Source organism: Physeter macrocephalus, chromosome 8 (assembly GCF_002837175.3).
Source record: "Physeter macrocephalus isolate SW-GA chromosome 8, ASM283717v5, whole genome shotgun sequence".
In the NCBI taxonomy this organism is placed as follows: domain Eukaryota; kingdom Metazoa; phylum Chordata; class Mammalia; order Artiodactyla; family Physeteridae; genus Physeter; species Physeter macrocephalus.
The window spans coordinates 134516760-134531333 of record NC_041221.1 but is presented as its reverse complement, the minus strand read 5'-3'; positions in this window follow the sequence as shown (position 1 = coordinate 134531333).

Genomic DNA, 14574 nt, shown 5'->3' with positions numbered 1-14574 from the left:
GGGCTCCAGCTCTGCCTTTATGCAGTGTGTGTCTTAGTCGTCTGTAAAACCAGAGTTCTGGGACTAGGTCATCCCTGAGATCCTTCCAGCTCTGATAGTCTGTGATTCTAATATCCTGCAAAGCTAGTGAGAGAGGAGGAAGGCAGCATGGCTAACAGGAAGAGCATGTGGGTTTTGAGTCAGGCAGACCTAGATCCCAGTGCTACCACCTATTAGTTATGTGAACTTTGTAAATTATTTAACTGTCCTCAGCCTCAACTCCCACATCTAAAAATTGGAGTAGTACCTGCAATGCAGAAATGTTGTGAAGATAAAATGAAATGGCGTACGTCCATGGTTCCCAAACTATGTTTAGGCACCCTAAGGCTCTGCAGTGAACTCACATGGTTACCACAGTTGGATATTTCAAAAATTTGAGGGAAACACATGTACATTGGGTACCAGAGGTAGTTAAGAGTTTCAAAATTAGATTGTGCTACCTTCTGTCATGCCTTATGCTTGTATCTTCACAAAGCTGGGTTTTCAGTGTGATAAAAAGCAAATACCATGTAAAAATCAACATGGAACACTAAGTAAGGGTGGTGGTGTCCAATGTGATTAAGAAGTTGAGCAGTGTGAAATAGGTGCACACATCTCATTAATAAGTAATTGTGATTATTTAAGAATAAAATAGAAATAATAGTTTCCTTTCAATTTACATGTATCGTTTTTTTCAAACAACTACTAAATCCTTAGTATATAAATGCTTCTTGTTTCGATCAAATTATTTAATAAATGGAGCTGTTAGGTATTTCTTTTGGCCTAAGGGAATGGTGGAGAACTTGCTGAGACACGGTGGGCTCTGAGAAAATAGAAAGTTTGAGGACCTCTGACATATGGAAAAGTATTTGGCACACAGTAGGTTCTCAGTAGATGGTAAAAATTATTAAGGAACCTTGCATAAGGGAACACTGAGCTATCTTTTATAGTTTATTTCTGGTAGTGGTGGAAGCCAAACTTGAATCAAGAGGAGTCTGACACATCTTTATAATAACAGCACGTAGGAGGTACTGAATAAAGGTCAGCTGAATGAGTGAAGGTGTCAAAGAGAAAAGGTTTTACAAGGCACCTGGGACATGACTACCAAAGTGAATAATCATTTTTCAGTGTTCTTTTGGGTCCTCCTCGTGGCCTATACCCTACATAATTTATCCCCAAGGATATCCCCAAGTCAGAATCCATTCTATCCAGAGAATTTTGGTCTTTAAACATGGTTAAATTGCTGCTGTAGAATTCCAGTTTGAAGACTTTGCCACAGATTCCAACATGTTTGGAACCTGATGATTGCAGTCTGGGCTGGGCTCAAAGTAGGCCTGGCTACAAAGCAGAAGGAATCTTGAGTGTGAATTACATTGTAGCAATAGTAAACTAGTCATTGGTTTAGACTACTTCACTAAAAAATAGCTGTTTTAAAGCCCTTTGGAAAGCAACAACAAACCACAACAAATCTGCTCCCTATATTCTGTCAATTTTAAGTTTAAATCAATTTAGAATAAAAGATATAATTATGTTCCCAAATAGCCTCTGCCTCTAATATGGGAACAGAACTCCCTTCTCAAATAGTCAACTCTCTATATTTGAAATTAGACTTGTTTTCATGCCTTTTTTTGCAAATCAGTTCTTAGGTGACAGCTAACTTTTTTTTTTCAAAAATTAAAAAGCAATTTATTTATTTTATTTATTTATTTTTGGCTGCATTGGGTCTTCGGTGTGGTGCATGGGCTTCTCATTGTTGTGGCTTGTCTTGTTGCGGAGCACGGGCTCTAGGTGCGCAGACTTCAGTAGTTGTGGCACTTGGGCTCAGTAGTTGTGGCTTGCAGGCTCTAGAGCACAGGCTCAGTAGTTGCGGCACACGGGCTTAGTTGCTCCGCGGCATGTGGGATCTTCCCGGACCAGGGCTTTAACCCGTGTCCCCTGCATTGGCCGGAGGATTCTTAACCACTGAGCCACCAGGGAAGCCCCCTAGACAGCTAACTTCTGTGTGATAGAAACAAGTCTATCTTAGGAGATGTGCCTTCCTTTCCCTTTAATCACTAAATGCAAACAGTTTCTGATGCACACATAAAACAAACTTTTGTTCTTGGTTCTGTCAAATATGGGGTTTTGATAGCGGGAAGACAGGTTTACTGAGAGCTTTATTCATTACTGGATTTAAGTCACAAACTAGAAATTTGCTGCTTATATTTATTTGCTTTAAAAAAACAGGATAACTTTTGGCAGTTTTCATTAAAAACAGAAGCTGTAGCTATGAGGATAACTTTAAGTTGCAAAACAAGTCAGTGTCTTGCCATCTCCTCCAATGTGTTTTGATTTTTATTATTTTTGTTTCTTTGTCCCTCTGACAGTTCCACTGCAGGTTCAGAACACGACTGATAATTCACTCTTTTTGCCTCCTCCTCTCCAACTTCCCTTACCAATCTGTTGCAGATGGCCCCCTTTTTTTGTCCAAAAGTCACTGAATAATAATTTTGGGGGAGAGAAGATCTAAACCTTCTCATGACCATGTATGCTTATGAAAAATGTTAGGGAATGGTCTGTTGTTCCCCATCCACCCCTTTTCTTAATTTAAAAATAAGAAGCAATAGGGGAGGAAAATGGTCCCTGGGTGGGGTGTGAGTTCCTGACAAGGGTTCATTTACTCCCATGAAAGCTTTATCCGGAGTAATTTCAGCTAATGGGAGCTCACCCTGATGAGGTAATGCTTTCATCCCACACTTGATTGGTTGGTTGCTCTTCTCCTTACTTGGTGTTCTCCCAGAGGCTGAGAAGTGAAGCGGGCTTGTTTTAGGGATAATGCCAGCTTTTCTCTCTGGCCATTCACTTAGCTCCACTAAATCTTTCTGTAGCATGGCTGGTGCAGGGAGTTGCTGAAGACAGATGTTGCTTACAGAAATGCTTAGAGCCACTGGGGAAAATTTCAGGTTCCCCTTCTCAAGCAATTAGATATCCTGCAACTTGAGCCAGCTCTTCTACCTGGGGCCGCAGGGGTGTCTTCTAGTCTGGCCCTTTCTCAGCAATGAGAACATGAGTGAGATGAGGATGATGCTAGACTATGAGGAGCTGAGAGAAAAGCCAGCCAGTCCTGGGACATATATATCCCATAATGCTTGTCACGCCCTGACTATGGGGCCCAGCAGTGCTTCACTTCTTAATGCTCTTTGACCTGGGAGAAGTAGTGCTGTCTGTGAGTCAGGCTGATTGCCTCTATAGCTCCCACACAAAACTGGAGGGATGAGATTAGGGGAACTGGGGCTTCTTTCCAGCCATCTCATCTTTCTGTTGCCTTTTACTCTACCTCCGTTCTGGGAAATTGTGTTGTCTGCATTATAGTAGCTGGTGTAGATCTTTTTACAAGGAAACAATTGTCTATCTGTGTCTCTGAAAGAACTTGGAGAGCCCTTGGCTCTGCTTTTGTATCAAAATTTGTCTAAACTTCCTGGGAAGGAGGGAAGAAGCATCTGATTCTAGGCTGTGTGCAAATAGGGAAACTGAGGCTAGAGGATGAAGTAATTGTGGGTGCAGTAGGGATAATAGGTGAGTGCTTGTCTCTGACAACCAGGCTAGTCTTTGTGCATAAATTTGTGCTCCTTTTCATACTCTTAAGAATTAGACAACAAAAAAGCAAGAGGGTATACCCAGTATGGCTGAACTCTCTGAAGTTTTTTCAGGGCTAACTGGTTAAAGAAGGAGACATTTGTACATATGTATGGGACCCTACAATCACATGGAGGAAAATTAGTGGGGAGAAACTTCTAAAAGAGAATTGAACTGGAACACATTCTGTGGACTCTTGAGAGCTGAGGGTGACAGCATTCCAAAGGTAAATGCGTTACTTGGGGAGCTCTGTGGAGCAGGTAATCAATCTGATTTTAAACATAATTTAGTTGTGAGCAACAGTCCTCTGCCCTTCGTGGTTGAGCTTCACGGAATGAGATTCTTGGAGTCAAAGGGAATGAAATTTTACTCCATTTTGTTATCTAATCCTGGGAGAGTAGCTCTTTTTCTGTGACCCATTTTAACAGTCTTCAAATAGGAGTATCAACCTGAATTCAAGGAAAGATTTTGTGAGTGAAAGGCTCACCCTAAGTATTTAAAAGGGTGGAGATGGCATTTAAGATTCTGATAATATTGTCTGAAGCATCCTGAAACTAACTCCACCCAGGTCCTTAACCATAGGATAAAGGTCTTTTCCTTATCTCACTCACCTCTCCCACCCCCAACCACTATCCAACCTGTTAGAGGTCTGGCCCTCTTATCGCAGAGAACAAAGACCAGGAAGAAAAGGAAGTATAAAAAGTAAGAGGCTTCCAGGTTGAATTTGTAATTATAGTATGTTTACAGGATAAATCAGCTAATACATGTGAAAGTGCTTCGTAACACGTAACATGTTAACATTAACATGGTAATGGAAGGGATTACTGCTCCTCAGAAGAATAGGAACTATGTTCTACTCATTGCTAAACCTTCAGTGCCCAGCCCAGTGTCTGACACATAGGGCTTTTTTTTTTTTTTTTTTCAATTTTTTACTATTGGAAAATTTTAGTTACACAAAGGTAGAAAGAATGGTTTAATGCATCTCCATGTACCCAGCTTAAAACTGTTATCAATTTATTAGATAGACATTTAGTTAATGATTTTGAAGGAAGTGATTTTGGAAATTTCTTAGACTTAATTTGTCCCATCCTCCTTTTCTTTAGAAGTTTATGATCGGTATGAACAATAATATAAGAAAAACATATTTCCTATAGTAGTTCTCATTACGTCAATCACATCTGAGAAAAAAAGGGCGAAAGTCTTAGGAACACTTTTCATTCTGGGTTATTTGATAAAAGGATTTATAAACATCTTGATTTTATAAAGAGCAGAACCTCAAACAATCTGCTACTCATGCTTGTGATTAATAGTTCGTCCAGCTTCAGAGTTTTGTTTTTTGTTTTTTTAAAAATTTATTTATTATTATTATTATTTTGGCTGTGTTGGGTCTTCGTTTCTGTGGGACTACTCATGCTTGTGATTAATAGTTCGTCCAGCTTCAGAGTTTTGTTTTTTTGTTTTTTTAAAAATTTATTTATTATTATTATTATTATTTTGGCTGTGTTGGGTCTTCGTTTCTGTGGGAGGGCTTTCTCTAGTTGCGGCAAGCGGGGGCCACTCTTCATCGCGGTGCGCGGGCCTTTCACTGTCGCCGCCTCTCTTGTTGCCGGGCACACACTCCAGATGCGCAGGCTCAGTAGTTGTGCCGCACGGGCCTAGTTGCTCCAAGGCATGTGGGATCTTCCCAGACAAGGGCTCGAACCCGTGTCCCCTGCATTGGCAGGCAGATTCTCAACCACTGCGCCACCAGGGAAGCCCAGCTTCAGAGTTTTAAAAAACATTTTGGCATGGGAGGTGACTGAAACCCATACCAGGACTGACCTGTAGGGTCATCAGCTCTCTGCTTTGACTGTGATATGGTTGGAATGGGGCTAAAGTCTCCATGTTTCTTGGTGTTTCTATTTTATTTATCTTCCACCTTTATTCTGTGGGTTCTTTATCTTGAAGGACACAGATAACAGGCCACGGAGTCTAATATGTTTGCTTGAACAGCCTTTTGGCAGTTTTCAACTTAGTTTTCTGGGAAGACCAGAAAAAAGCCCACCAGTGATCTGGATTGAGGTGGGCATCCTAGCTATGAGACTGTGAGTGTTTGGGTGGGTTTCTTCCCTTTGGGGTTTCTGTTTCAGTAAAATGAGGCTTTTTGGTATAGTGATATAGTGGAGAAAGTGCAGCCTTTAGAGTAGAAGAGACCAGTAAAAAAGACCAGTGTTTGAATTTCCTCTCCATGTTTTTTATATTTCTCACCTGTAAAATGGGTTGTTTCAAGAAAAAAAATTATTTTAAAGCACGGAGTGCAGTGGCTGGCACATAGCCAAGTGCTCAATATATTGTGGCTACTCTTATGATCAAAATGAGGAAGCTGCAAGCAGAAAAATAGGCAAGGGAAATGGATAGGTAATTCACTCACTAAGAAATATAACTGGCCAGGAAGCGTATACTCAACCTCACTTGTACTGTTTTTGCTCATCAAATTGACAAAAATAAAAATACACATAATATCCATTGGTGAAAGTTTAAGCAAATAGGCATTGTCCTATACTGTTCATAAAGCCTCTTCTGAGGTAGTTTTGGTAATGTCTATCAAATTTTAAATGCATTGTTCTTTTTTCTTTTTAAATTTATTTTATTTATTTTTGGCCGTGTTGGGTCTTCGTTGCTGTGTGGGCTTTCTCTAGTTGCGGCGAGCGGAGGCTACTCTTTGTTGCTGTGTGCAGGCTTCTCACTGCAGTGGCCTCTCCTGCTGCGAAGCACGGGCTCCAGGCCCGCGGGCCTCAGAGTTGTGGCACATGGGCTCGGTAGTTGTGGCTTGCGGGCTCAGTAGTTGTGACTCCCAGGCTCCAGAGCGCAGGCTCAGCAGTTGTGGCACACGGGCGCAGTTGCTCCACGGCATGTGGGATCCTCCCGGACCAGGGCCGGAACCCGCATCCCCTGCATTGGCAGGCGGATTCTCAACCACTGAGCCACTAGGGAAGCCCCTGCATTGCTCTTTAACTCAGGAATTTTGTTTCTAGGTATCTGTTATATATAAATATACACATGAGTATACAAACATTTATTGAACTATTGTTTTTAATAGAGAGAACTGGAACAATATATTATAGAACATAGTATGATCCTATTTATGTTAAGAAAGATAAGTGAGTGTGTGTATTTTATAAATGTATAAAAAGAGGTCTGGGAGGATATACTTCATAAGATTACTTTTAGGGAATGGAGTAAGATTAGGGGATAAAGAGAAATTTTTACTTTTTATTCTTTACTCTTCTAAATGTTTTGAATTTTCCCAACTACTATTATTTTTTATTTGAAAAAACAATTTAAAAAAATGGTGGTGGTGTGAGTTAGACCATCCCTCAGCCCCATGGTGAGTACTTGTTTAGTTCCAAGTTTATAGTTGGGTAGAGCCAAGCACTTCTTACATCTGGAAGGGTGGGCAGAGCTTGTATTTAAGAAGCAAAACTTCCTCTTTATGGTTTGGGGTTTGGATTTTTGGACCATTGAACCCAAGTGACCCCATGCAGGACTGCATGGGAGTGAGGAGAGGTGTTTCAGGAATCTTCTGTCCTACCCAATGTGCTCTGTTTAAAAAAAAAAAAGAAAGAGGGGCTTCCCTGGTGGCGCAGTGGTTGCGCGTCCGCCTGCGGATGCAGGGGAACCGGGTTCGCGCCCCGCTCTGGGAGGATCCCACATGCCGCGGAGCGGCTGGGCCCGTGAGCCATGGCCGCTGAGCCTGCGCGTCCGGAGCCTGTGCTCCGCAACGGGAGAGGCCACAACAGAGGGAGGCCCGCATACCACAAAAAAAAAAAAGAAAAAGAAAAAGAAAGAAAGAAAGAAAGAAAAGAAACAAAGAAAGATCTTGGACTCTTTGGAAGAGTCAAGGCAATCTCATAGTTATAGCGCCTCAGAATCCAAGACTCCTGGGCTGGCAGAGAACCTTCCAAGTTCATCTGTCTCTCTGCTTCCTCACAGGTCAGCATGTCAGATTTTATCAGACATGCCAGATCCCGAATGATGAAATTTCTCTTCAGGTCTTAGGGAGCTTTCTTGGATTACAGGTGCCCACCAATTTCTCTGTGGTTGCACATTTTGTTCCTACCACTGTGTGAAATACCTGGGTGAGAAAACAGATAAAACCTCTTATTTAAGATAGGGATAGGAGCTGAAAGAAAGGGAATCCTGTTTTCCTGCTCATCAGTAACTTGCCCCAACTCTGAAAAGAGGTACTCGGGGTTAAGAAAAGCATCACTCTATTATCCTTCAGAACTCCCTGATTTTAGATTGTACACAGAGGAGGAATGGCACCAAAGTACTGGCAAAGGTCTGCATAGGGTGCGATTGTACTACATTTCATTACATGGCTAAGTATTTTAACATTTTAAAAACTGCAAACAACATTTATATAAAAGAGAGTGTATAACAAATATATAATATGTAAATATAAAAACAATTTGAAGAGTAATTATGAAAAGCAAATCCCATGTACCCTTCACCCAGATTGAGACGTAGAATATTATAAAAATTTGGAAGGTCCATGGTGGGGCTGCCAGCACTGTGGTACAAACTGAGCACTGCACAAAGGTCTTTGCCAAGGTGGGGTAGATTTCCTCCTGGAGGATGGGGGCCTTTCCCTTGGGTACAAAGGCTCTTGGCTGCTGCTAGGCTGTTGGCCCACAGAGAATGATTCGTTTTCTCTTTCCCAAAGAGGCCACTTACAGTCTTCTGCAGCCCTGTTCCTGGGGGGCATTCCACCTATGTGCTCCGTACCCTCTACTAGAAGGAACAATTACACTGAATTTTGGATTAATTGTTCTCTTAATTTTTTTAGCATTTTACCATATGTGTATGTATCCCTAAATTGTCTACCTCTCTTTTTCTCCTAAAAATGCCATTCGCCATTGTATTCATTTTTGAGTATTGCTCTAACAAATTGCCACAAACTTAGTAGCTTAAAACGACACAATTCATATGTGGGGATAGGGGTATATGGGATGCCTCTGTACCTTCCACCCAGTTTTGCTGTGAACCTAAAACTGCTTTATAGTATATATATATATTTTAAAAGGGCATTAATTACTAGCATAAGGGGAGCTGGGAACTCTCTGTTCAGTCTTTGCAACTTTTTGTGTAAATCTAAAATTATTCTGAAATAAAAAGTTTTCTTATAAAGACAAAACCAAAAACAACCAACCACTATCTTACAGTTCTGTAGGTCAGAAGTCTGACTTGGGTCTCGCTGGGTTAAAATCATGGCTCTAGGGGAAAACCTAGGGGCCTCTAGAGGAGAATTATTTTCCTTGCCTTTCTCAGCTTCTAGAAGCTGCCCACATTCTTGGCTCGAGGGCCCCTTCCCTCCTCAAAGCCAGCAATGGCGGGTTGAGTCAGTCCCACATCTAATCATTCCAACCTGTCCTTTCTGCCTTCCTCTTCCATTTATAAAGACCCTGTGATTACACTGGGCCCACCCAGATAATCCAGGATAACCTCCACGTCTCTGGGTCAGTTGATTAGCACCCTTTATTCCTCTTTGCCGTGTAACCTAACATATTCACAGGTTCCAGGGAGTAGAGTATGGACGCCTTTGAGACATTGTTTTTCTGCCTCCTACAACCACCTTTGTGGGCTCCTTTGTCACATGCTTGTCCTGCCCGTCTAAAACACTTTTACTCTTTTGGTTCTTTTTTACAAATACCTCACTCGATATTTGTCTGAGTTGTTTTCTGAACAAGTGAAAAGAATAAATACTCTTAGTTTGATCTAGTGACAGCGTTTGGACACAAAGTAACATTAAATATATTCTCTGGATGTTAAACTCTGGGCATTTATCAATACCTTCAAGTTGAACTTGAGGAGCAAGTAAGGTAATTCAGATACTACCAGTTAAGCTCCCTGTTGTTTCCAACTTTTTAAGTTGTAAAATGAACACGTTTAAAAAAAAAAAGAGCAGAAACCATAAATGTACAGTGTGAAAAGAATTCTAAAGCAAACATCTGTGTACCCAGTGCCCAGTTCAAGAAATAGGACATAGACAGCACCCCTTCCCCAAAGTTCCCCTCGTGGTCCTTGTCTATCACTTACCATTTCGCCTCCTCTTAGAGATAAACCACTACCCTGACTTTTATGGTAATAAGTTGCTTGCCTTTTCTTTATAGCTTTACCACCAAAGTATGTACCTCCAAACAATATAGTTGAGTTTTGTCTCATTTTAAAATATATAAAAGAGCCATACTGTATGTTTCTTTTGTATTTATTTACCTTGTGTATTATAAAATTCAGCCATGTTGTTATCTGTAGGTTTAAGTCTAGTTCACTCATTTTTTCATTGCTGTATGTATTTCATTGAATGGTCCATTCTTCTGTTGCTGGAATTTTGTGTTGTTTCCATTTTGGGGTTATCACAATCACTATAGCTGTGAACATTTTTGCATATGTATTCTGGTACTACATGCAAATAATTATCCAGGGTATATACTCAGGAGTAGAAAGGCTTAGTCAGAGTTTTTTGGTCTTCAACTTTAGTGGATAATGCTAAATTGTTTTCCTGCTGTTAGTGAATGACAGAATCTATTGCTCCACATCCTTGCTAACACTTGGTATTGTCAGACTTATTAATTTCAGCCATTCTGATGGGTATATTGTGGTGGATGTACAGTTGTATTTCATTTTAGATTGCTTTTCCCCTGGTTACTAATATGGTTGAATATTATTCATATATTTATTGGCCATTTGAATTTCCTCATATGTGCAGAACCTACAAAAAATGTTTCTTTTGGTGCAATTTTACATTGGATTGTCTGCATTTAAAATTTTTTATTTGATTTCTGGGAGTTCTTTATATAACATGGATAATACTCCTTTTTGGGTTGAATTCTTTGTAATTAACTTTTCCAGTTCTTTGGCTAGTGTTTTCACTCTCTCTATGGTGTCAAATAAAATGTAGTTGAATTTATTACTCCTTTCTCTATGGTAACAGAATTTGGGGTTTTTTTTTTGTTTTTTTTTTTTGTGGTACGCGGGCCTCTCACTGTTGTGGCCTCTCCCGTTGCAGAGCACAGGCTCCGGATGCGCAGGCTCAGTGGCCATGGCTCACGGGCCCAGCCACTCCGCGGCACGTGGGATCTTCCCGGACCAGGGCACGAGCCCGTGTCCCCTGCATTGGCAGGCGGACTCTCAACCACTGCACCACCAGGGAAGCCCCAGAATTTGTGTTTTAAGAATCATGAAGACATTCTCCCATAATTACTTTTTCTGAAGATTGTTTTAAAGTATTTTTATTGTGAAATATTCATATAGAAAAATGCCTCAAACTAAGATATACAGAGATCAATAATAATTTAGTACAAACTCCCATGTAACTACCACTCAAATCAAGAAATAGAACATTGTTTACAACCCAGATAACCCATTCTTGCTCCTCCCTCCCAAAGGAACCACTACCATGACCTCCATGTTAATCACTTTTTGGCCTTTTTAAAATAAATAGCTTTTCCACCTCAATATGTATCCTTAAACATGATGATTTAGTTTTTTTCTTTTTGAAAAAACACTGATTTAGCTTTAATTTTAAAAAATGTAGGGAGCTAATTTTTACTTAAGATTTTTTTCAAGTATAAAGTACATATAGAGAAGCATACAAATCATAAGACAGCTGGATAAATTGTCCCTAAGTGAATATACCCATATAATCACCTCCTAAGACATAGAATATTTCCTCATAACTCCTCTCCCAATTACTGACTCCTTCCTTCCCCCAATAGGTTTCCCTCCTTAAACAAAATCCTGAATTCTAAAACCATAGTTTAGTTTCCCTGCTTTTGAAATTTTTTTTAATGAAATCATACAGTCTGCATTTGTGTCTGGCTCCTTTCATTTGAATTATTTTTGTGGAATTCATCATGTTGTTGCTTGTAGCTATAGTTTGTTCATTTTCATTGTTGTATAGTATCATATGGTATAAATACATCAGAATCTGTCATTCATTATTCTACCATTGACAGCTACTTGAGTTTCCATTTTTTTGCCATTATGAAAAAAGCACATATGCACATTTCTAAGTATGTCTTTCTTTCTTTTTTTTTTTTTTTCCTAAGTATGTCTTTCAATGCCTATGTGCACATATTTTATTGGGTATGTGTGACATTGATGAAGTTTAGAGTACATGTATATTTAACTAGTCTGAATATATATTATATATATGTGTGTGTATATATTATATGTATGTATATATATAAAAAATATATACTTTTTATCTTTAAAAAAAAATTTAACTTTTCTGTGTTCTTATGTTTTAATTATGTTTGCAGTAAACAGCATTTAACTCCATTTAAAAAATTTAGTTTGACATTTTTTGCCTTTTGAGACGTTAATATAGTTACATTAACTGTAATCACTCAAATATTTGGATTTGTTCCTGCTAGTTTTTTACTATTTGTCCTGCTTTTAAAACTTCTTATCCTTTTTTTGAATTAAGTTCCCTCCATTTCATTTTATCCCCTGTAATCAACTGGAAGTTATACATACTGTTTTATTTATTTTAGTGATTACATAGAAATTTTGACAGGCATATCTAATGCAAAAATTATAAATTTAATACATTTAGCCTCCTCTAAACAACACAAAGCCTTATAATACTTTAACTCCTTTCATCCTCTTCCAGTATATGTACAATTATTCAGAAATAGTTGAATTTAGACATTATTGCTATTATTTTGTTATTATTATTATTATTTTTTGCTGCATTGGGTTTTTGTTGCTATGTGCGGGCTTTCTCTAATTGCGGCAAGCGGGGGCTACTCTTTGTTGCAATGTGTGGGCTTCTCATTGCGGTGGCTTCTCTTGTTGCGGAGCACAGGCTCTAGGCACGCAGGCTTCAGTAGTTGTGGCATGCAGGCTTCAGTAGTTGTGGCACACGAGCTCTAGAGCATAGGCTCAGTAGTTGTGGTGCACGGGCTTAGATGCTCGTGGGATCTTCCCGGACCAGGGATCGAACCCATGTCCCCTGCATTGGCAGGTGGATTCTTAACCACTGTGCCACCAGGGAAGTCCCATATTGCTATTATTTTGGACAGTTAGTGTTTGTTTAGATTTACAGAATGTTTTACAATTTTCTTTGGTCACCATTACTTCTTGCATTTTGGAGCTTCCTTCTGGGATGACTTTCCTTTTTCCATATGTACATCCTTTGGCATGTCCTTTAATGAACATCTATTGGTAGTAAATTCTTTTTTTAAATCTGAATTTTATCTAATTTTTTCAGTTCTTTTATATTGTTTATCTGCAAATGTTTTTGTTTTGCTCTTATCCTTAAACTGTTTCACTGGATTTGGAGTTGATGGCAATTTTCTCTTAACATTTTGAAGATACATTCCAATGTCTTCTGACTTCTGTTGTTGCTGTTGAAAAATCAGCTGTCAGCTGAATTGTCATTTCTTTGAAGATTAATTTGTCTTTTCTTCTGCCTAATTTTAAGATGCCCTCTTTCTCTGATGTCATGAACTTTCACTATGAGGTGACTAAGTGTGGATTTCATTTAAATTTTTTGGCAAAGAAATTTTTGATCTTCCAGAATTTTGAATATTTATCATCAATTCTGGAAAATGTTCAGCCATTATTTCTTTGAATACTGCCTTCCTCCATTCTCTCTATTATCTCCTTGAATTTTAATTAGATATTGTTGAATCTTACCCTATCCTTCATGCACCTCAACCTCTTATATTTTCCATTTCTTTGTCTCTCTGTGTTATATATTGCAAATTCTTCAGATGATCTTTCAGAACACGAATTCTCCCTTCAGCTGTCAAATCTGATGGTTAACTTGTCCTTTGGGTTTCTAATCTCAATTATCATATTTTTAAAATTTCTGTAGGTTCATCTGGCTCTTTTTCAAATCTGCCTGATCAATTTTGATAGTTTCTTATTTCTTCATTATCTTTATTTCCTCTAATTCCTTTAAAAATATTAAACATTCTAATGGAAAAACTGTTTCTATACTCATAACACTTTTGACACCAAATGTGTGGGTTTTCCACACAAAACAATTCTCTAATTCTCTGCAGACATCAACTGGGTGTCCTACAATTTTAGTCAATTCTAACACTACCTGGAGTTAACACAGACTCCATAGGTTAAAGGCTCAGTCCCACAATACTGCTCCCCTCCCTTAAGATACCAATCACAAGTAGTGGGTCCTCAAGTTACCCACACTTTTGTCTTAATTGGGTACAAATCAGGGGTTCCCATGACCCTCTTCTTAAGTTTGATAATTTTCTGTAATGGCTCACATAACCCAGGGAAACACTTTATTTTCTATTACTGGTTTATTATAAAGGATGCAAATGAACAGCCAAATGAGTTACCTAGGGTGGGATCCAGAAGTGTCCTGAACTTAAGAGATTTTGTCCCTGAGAAGTCTGGGGTGTACCACTGTCCCAGCTCATTGATGCATTCACCAATCCAGAAGTTCATCAACTCTTGTTGTTCAGAGTTTTTATAGAGCTTAATTTCCAACTCCCTTCCCTTCACAAGAGCTCAGGTGTAGGGTTGAAAATTGTAACCCTCAAATCCTTTGGTCTTTCTGGCATCAGCCCCATCCTGAGGCTATAGGGGCCCCACCATAAATCACCTAATTAGCATAAACTGAGGGATGATGGAAAGGGACTTGTTATGAATAACATTACAATTTTCTTATCCCTACCACTTAGGAAATTACAAGGGTTTTAGAAGCTCTGTGCCAGAAACTGTGGACAAAGACCAAATATATATTTCTTCTTATGTCAGAATATCACAAACACACTTTCTTTATATATGATATTTGATAACTAGAATACTTGTAGTCGTTGCAGGTATTATTCTGAAGTTCATTATTTCCTTGTTTTTAGTGATATTTTAATATGAGATTATATTTCTATAGGAAACTTACCTGTAGGATTTTTAGAGATTTAC